The sequence below is a fragment of the Palaemon carinicauda genome, chromosome 4 (genome assembly GCF_036898095.1).
Source record: "Palaemon carinicauda isolate YSFRI2023 chromosome 4, ASM3689809v2, whole genome shotgun sequence".
Lineage (NCBI taxonomy): Eukaryota > Metazoa > Arthropoda > Malacostraca > Decapoda > Palaemonidae > Palaemon > Palaemon carinicauda.
In genome coordinates this window covers 164,502,051-164,509,941 of record NC_090728.1, presented here as the reverse complement: position 1 = coordinate 164,509,941, position 7,891 = coordinate 164,502,051, and the positions used below count along the sequence as shown (strand labels likewise).

Sequence of the window (7,891 nt, the reverse complement as noted above, 5' to 3'; positions counted from 1 at the left end):
CTGTTCGCAGTCACGAGTTACCCCTTTATCTCGTTTTCTTTCTTTGCTCTGGTGGTTGAGCGGATTTCCCGTTTTCCGTTTTGTGCGTTCAACGGGTTCTCCCTCCCTCACCTCTCCCCATCGGGGTGGATGATAACTTACGAGTTATTTATTTTTCGTGACTTTTCAATTGTTAGCGTTATTTTGGTCCGTGTTCGTCCTCTCCCCGTTACGGCTCGGGAGTAGTTTATGAACGTTTTCCACTCCGCCTTGAGTTCTACTCCGGTTTGAGGGATTCTCAATGACTTTCGTTCTATTGTTATATTTATATATTGTTTACTACATGGGACGGGCTTCATATTGTTTAGATACGACCCTCCGGTGGCCCTTACTGCGGTCTCAGGCCACGGCCATATCCACAATAGCCATTGTTATTACAATTGTGTTTTTATTCACAATAATTATTCAGGACCTTTCTTCTCCCTCCGGCCTCACCGGAGTTTGTAAATACGCTTTGCTATGATCTAAGCCTTAGCCCTTAGCTGCGGCTTGGCTTTTATATCTTCACAATTGAATTATTAGCCACAATTGAATTATTCAGAGTATCTCATTATCCTCCGGCGTCACCGGAGGTCGCCCATACACTTCACACTTATATTTGCCTTGCCTTTGGATAAGACGGCATTATTCAGGACATCTCATTACGCTCCGGCTTCACCGGAGGTCGCCCATACACTTAACACTTATATTTGCCTTGCCTTTAGCTAAGGCTGGTGTTTATATTTATTTTAAGGGCATGTCACTGCTTCCCCGACCCTCGCAGGTCGGCAGATTGCTTTAAGTTATTTATCCTTATGTCATTATCAGACATTAGGTAAATTACAAATATACAAACATTTGGATATTATAGTGCCAACAATGGTTTTGGCCGAATAGCGATTTAAACGTTTGCGATTTAGTCTGTTAGTTTGTACTCGCCCCAGGAAGGCTCGATTTAGACTATATTCTTATTTATTGGTTAAGTTGTTGTTATTCTTCGTTTTTGGTTATTACAATGACTAAAAATTAAAAAGAAAAAGGAAAAATAAAAATAGAATAAAAACAATCAGTTTTATTTTACTTTCCTTATATTATTGTGTGATGTTAGCTTTTATTATGTAACCTTGAGTGAGAACATAAGGTGCTCGTTTATTAGCTCGAGTAAGGGAGGTGATTTTCCCGTTCTCCGTTTTTATACGTTCACGAGTTATTCAGGCCTCCTCTTATTATCAGAGTTGATGATAGTACGTTTAATGTTATACACGTTTTATTGATGTGGTTACTGTTAATATAGCTAACACTATTAGTAGGAACGTTGGTGTATGAGTCATTAATTGGGTTCGATTTATACCGACACCCTTAGCTCCGCCTTGAGTTATGTTTAGCTCCGCCTTGAGTTATACGCCGCTATAATGGATACTCATTGGGTGAGAACTAGTCAGATATTTGGAGTGCAACGGTGAAATCCGGCACTCAGACTCCGGCTGAGACCTTTTTGCACACGAACCTTTGTCATGTTTGATCTCAATTACACCTTTCCGGCCCCTTTTTTCATCGAATCTCCGGCTACGCTGGAGATAACTCAAACATTCATTGAGGTTAATGTTATCGTACCGGTGACGGTCACGATCTCACGGGGACTAGCCTTTGCTACCGGATCTCCCATACAAACAGAGATCAAGCTGACGTCCAGAACCGGAGTTAACAATGTGATACCGATGAGGATTTCACAGTTTCATTATTACGGTTTCTTTTTCATCGAATCTCCGGCTTAACCGGATATCGTACAGGCGGTCAGCATTGAGGTTAATATTAGATTTCCTCTGGTTCACGTTGTCACTATGACGGTCCTTTGTTTGTACCGGGGATGGTTACCGGAGATCCGGTACAGTCGGAGATCACTCAGACCACGGGTGGCCAATCTTTTGTTTTACCTGTGTAAAAAAAAAAAAAAAAAAAAAAAAAAAAAAAAAATTATTTATGAACGTAACTATGCCTATATTTATGCATGTATTTAATTCTAACTATGTATAAATATGGATAAATATCCATACAACATCGTGTTCAAATAGAATTAAATTAATTATGCCTATATTTATGCATGTATTTAATTCTAACTATGTATAAATATGGATAAATATCCATACAACATCGTGTTCAAATAGAATTAAAATAATTATGCCTATATTTATGCATGTATTTAATTCTAACTATGTATAAATATGGATAAATATCCATACAACATCGTGTTCAAATAGAATTAAATTAATTATGCCTGTATTTATGCATGTATTTAATTCTAACTATGTATAAATATGGATAAATATCCATACAACATCGTGTTCAAATAGAATTAAAATAATTATGCCTATATTTATGCATGTATTTAATTCTAACTATGTATAAATATGGATAAATATCCATACAACATCGTGTTCAAATAGAATTAAATTAATTATGCCTATATTTATGCATATTCAATCCTAACTGTCTAAATATGGCTAAATATCCATACAACATAGTGTTCAAATAGAAATACATTAATTATGCCTATATTTATGCATAGTCAATTCTAACTATGTCTAGATATGGATAAATATCCATACAACATAGTGTTCATATAGAAATAAATTTCCACCCAGTGGCGAATGCGCCAACAGTGTCACATTTCATGAATGCAAGTGTCGCACTATACCCCAGAAGATAATACATTAAATAACTTGTCTTTAAAATGGCTTTTTAAGAGTATACAGCTGATCCCAGCCTGTGAATAGGATCGCTAACCAAAGTTCAAGGAACATCCAGACTTATGTCCCCTTTGTGTTACAGAAGGTTCGCCTGCATGGTTCCCATCAGGATGATGATGATTCTCTCTGGCCTGCAAAGAGAGGCTCTCCATCCTTGGGTATCGAAGTTGGGAAGGAATGCTCCATCTAGAGGTCCCTATCTCCTCGGAGTGTCCTCTCTAAGGTTGGACAACGACCCCATGGACGGGCAGGTATGTGGGGATGAGTTTTGAGCCTTCAGCTTTGCAATTACCTACGTCACCGACCTAGGACCATTAAAGGATCCTAATGTTCATGTTACCCTGCATAGACTGTGACGGCTAAAAGCAACACATTCTAAGGAAATCCAAGGGGCTATGACGAGCTCTAAGGTAGGGTGGTGAGTCAGTGCCGTTCAGGAACTCGGATATAGGTGGTACCATAAATCTGGAGGGCATAGACGTCCTCCCTCTGGGGGACCTAGATTTTACTCCCAGGTACTAGAATTCCCATTCAACGGATTCGTTCGTTTGAAAGAGATTGCCTTGGTTAGCTTAGACAAGGTACCGAAGGTAACGGTATTATTTCCTAAAGGGCAGGCCCGATCTGTCTGGACCAGGATGTTGTCAGCCTGGGGGCTACGATAATTCCAGGCTCTGCCCTTCCAGTTCGACCTACACGTTTGTTGGTCTGATCGGGTCAGTTGTGGGAAGTACGTTCTGTCTGAGACCTCTATCAGACAGGAATTGATAGTCGGTTTCCCACTCGTCATCACAGCCTTCCTCTGGTTCGACGATTTTGTATCTGACCCCCCATCATCAGGTGGTCTACCTCACTGATTCCCCAGGTACACAGTCCAACTCCGTTGGGATGTTTTGCCTGCATGCAGCCCTAGATCCGAACCCTCAGGCTCCTTTCATGGACACCAGAGAGGAAGCTACAGGAGTAGAAGACAGTCCCGACATCAAGGCGGACCTAGGAAAAAGGGGGCTCGGAGAAGGGAAGGACCTAGATTCACTCCCTCACAACGCGGTGGTCCTGGTAGAGGGAAGACTTTACCACTTTCGTGACCATTGGACTCGGTCTGTGGGATCATAGCATAGTCTCTAACGGTTTGAGATGAAAATGGCCTCAAGGTCCTCCTCCTCCACCAGTGACCTTCTCCCAGAAATACACTCCCGTCCTGAAAGAGTACACCACAGGGTTACTCAAGAAAAAGCAATCAAACGACTATCTCTTAGGTATGGACCTTACTTCCCCGTGGGACCGTCACCACCTCTGTCGATCTTACCGACCGCTATTAGCTTGCGCCTATAGCTCGAAACTTCTCTTCTTATCTGGGTTTCCACCTAAGCAGGAAAGCCTTTGTGTTCAAGACATGCCCTTCGGCCTCAACATTGATCCCAGGATATTCACGAAACTGGGAGAGGCAGTGTTAGAACAACTCAGTAACCAAGAGATACAGATCATTGCTTATCTGGCCGGTTGGCTCATTTGGGCCCGGCCGGCCATAGAAGGTAACAGAGCTACGAAGGAATTTCTTCGATCGCTCGACAACCTGTGATTTCGGGTCAATCTCCATAAGTCTCGTCTGCGACCATCAGGCCACTTAGAATGGTTAGACATTCAGTGGGACCTTTCGAAGCACACGTTGTCTCTCCCTTCCAAAAGTAAGAGGAATAGGTTCCAAGCTCAAGAATTTCTCAAGCACAAACAGGTGTCCGAAGAGCCTAGAAAGTATCCTCGGCCTTTCCCAATTCACTTCAGTAACAGATCTCCTAATAAAAGCCAAACTCAAGACATCAATCGATTTTGGAGAAAGAGAGCTACAGTACCTATAAGAAGACAAGGTCTCGAAGATCCCCTCTGTCGGGAAAATGAGACTACGTCCATGGTCCGAACCGAAGAACCTCTCCAAAGCGGTTCCTCTACAATTCCCACCTCCACAAGTGACATTCCATTCAGCCGTGTCTCTAAGAGGATGGGGGGATTTCTCCGAACATCAGATGTTTCAGGTTCTTGGTCACTAGCCATGAAACAGTCCCATATCAATGTTCTCGAAGCCATGGCAGTGTTCTTGACCCTGAAGAGAGAGACTCCTCCGAGGTCGACCCACATCAGAGTAGTGTCAGACAGCACAGACGAGGTACACTACGGAAACAGGGGAGGATCCAAGTCACCCAACCTGAATCAGATCCTGGTCACTTTCTTCGCCTGGGCAACAGAAAAGAACTGGTTCCTGTCAGCACCTCACCTAGCGGGAGGCCAGGATGTGAGAACGGGCTCACTATCCAGGACGAGTTCCCTGGAGTCAGAATTTCACTCCGGTGGATACTCAGGTTCGTTCCAGGCATCCAGGTAGATCTATTCACATCTCAGATCAATCACAAACTTCCTTGTTATGTGACCCCAATCCTGGACCCTCGGGCTCATGCCATGGACGCATTACCCCGGGATTGGAATCATTAGAGGAAGATTTCCCTATCTCTCCCAGTGAATCTTCTAAAAACTTTAACACCGACTGCGCTCCTTCCGGTGCGCAGTGGTTTTAGTACCACCTCACTGCCCAAGAACAGTTGGTTTCCTCTCCTCCTCGAGTGGAAACTCCGTCCCATCCGGATTCCGTTCCTCAAACTGACCCGAGTATTCCAAACTCACTGTGTCAGATTACTCAAGGATGTCCAAAACCCTAACTTTGTGGACTACAGGAAGTTGGCAGCTCGTAGAGACTCGAACATTGAACTTGAAAACGATTTCTTACTCGAATCAGTCAAAAGGGACTCGACAATTCGCCAATATGATTCGGCCGTTAACCCCCAAAATAGGTGGTCCCCTTGGAAAGTTATTCCTCTTCTCCAAGATATTTTTCTATGTCCGGTCACCACTCTCAGGGCCTTTTTAGCCACGACTGCTACCCGATCGTCTGGCCCCTTGTTTATCAGGGAACAAGGAGGTACCATTCCCATACGTGGTATTAGGCTATAGATCCTATACTTCGTTTGACAAGCCAATCCGGGATCATTTCCCCCAGAAGATGGACTTTGATGACCTTATAAAGTTCACGGGTTGGGAATCTCCTATGGTCTTCAAACGCCACTATCTAATGAACTTACAGGCTCTTAAATACCCAACAGTTGCAGCTGGGAGCCGTATCTCTCCCCAGTGATCTTTTGTTCTTCCTTTCATCCATCTCTTTTCTTCTCCCTCCTACCCGCCACTCGCACCACGACGCCGCTTCCTTGGTGGTTCGTTAGCCCTAAGTTTATTACATATTAGGTTATGTTTGTAACTATTATTGATTACCGTTGTTACAGGGTTGGGATATTCTTAGCCATGTCAGTTTTGTAGCATGTTTCCTCTGATACTCGGAGGCTTCCCTGTTATCATGTTTGTTTACCTTAATTATTTATGATTTTCTTTACATGGTGTTGTTTCTGTTGATAGTGCATTCAAGGACTCTGCTACTAGTACAGAATTAGGTCTTGAAAATATTTTCAGATGCAGGTACCCCCGGAACCTCAGTGACAGGGTTAGGGTAAGCAAAATCACCATTAAGCAATCAACCCTTATAGTCGACATCTTACCCATACAATTTCCTAGTTAAATAATGTCAACAGAATTGCTAGTAGGCAAAGCCTGAAAACATAGCGTATCTAAAACATATCGTGTGAAAATTTACCTGTTAACGAAAATTTGTTCCGACATAAATTAAATTTGGTCTCCGCTTTTTTAATTATTTATCTTTAGAATAAGATAATCAATAATGGAAAATAATGTATTTGAGCATCCAAAGATTTTTAATGTAATTTCAATTTTCCTCCTTCAAAAATTACCCTAATAACATCTATATTATCCAAATTGTCATGTAACATTAACTGGGTCATATATTCTACCTCTTCCATTGCTGATTCTTGCATTATGGTTTTGGTCCCCGGGACCCCTTTTGCAGTGAATAGGCTGATACTCTGCCCAGTATACCATGATGCAACAGTTGAAATTTTTCTTCCTTTTTATAGTGTTTATTGCTTTCGGCATGTTTATTGAAATTATAAAGGCAAAAAACTTGCAAAGCTGTGTAGAACAACTATGTCCATGAGAGTAAACAAGGAGACAATTACTCTCATGTTTCTATGAGGCAACTGAAATAAGTAATCACGACCCAGTTGAGCTATATCGTAATTTGGTAAAGGTTGATAACTCTGTTTCAGATGTGAGTGGCTGTCAGATATATGATGAAAATCTTTTGAATTATTATTGGTACAGTATACTAAATTGGCCATACAAATGATACAACTGTCAAACTTACAACTACAGTACATTTACTACAAGAGTCAACCCATAATGAGCTAGAGGCAGACCTTGCAAGCGTACAGTGTACAGTACAATATCGACTGAAACCTGATGAAAACGGTCAAATTTAATTGAAACTTCGTTCACCCCATCAAGATTTGTAGGAATCATACGATATGCCACGCCATCCACATACTGTGAGTAGTATGAGGTTTTTTTTTTTTTTACAAGCGCTTACTTTAACAAGCAGAGGGATAGAAGGATTAGGCTACCCACTCGGTCTTTTGCCTAGCAATCTAATTGTCTTATAGAGCAACTAGGATTGCACTTTGCAAAGGCTCAGCAGCAGAAGGGTGTCAAGCAATTAAAGAATTTGCAGTTCTATGAGAGGCTTTTGAATCTGTATTGTGCAGCAAACTATCAGAAACCTTATTGAAAGAAACCCTATTATCACTAGACTCAACTTGGGGAGGGAGTACGTTAGGTTTGGCAGAGGGTCAAGTAGGACCAGAATTACCACTTTTAAGAGAGGATTTGCTGGACTTGTGAACTTTAACAAAGGAAGTGAGCAATGTCAAGAGCTTATGAGCTCATCAATAAAGAAATTTGGCTGATTATGTTAATTCTAATATAAAGGTCCTTATTGTCACCATCTCCGTTATAATCAGATAGCCTAGTCTTTCATAGCTTTCCCCATGAATTAACAGCAAGTTTCTTTTGCATTTTGAATTGTTACCTTAATCAGCAATCACTGAGACTAAGTTTTCCATGACCGGTACCGTGAGGGAAACGCACTCTTTACAATGGTTATTTAAATC

At 41.7% G+C, this 7,891-nt stretch overlaps 1 protein-coding gene across 1 annotated transcript in view; it reads right to left on the bottom strand.

The window, feature by feature from the left end:
* LOC137640146 (putative leucine-rich repeat-containing protein DDB_G0290503) overlaps window positions 1-7,891 on the bottom strand; it is a 172,163-nt gene that overhangs the window by 140,266 nt on the left and 24,006 nt on the right.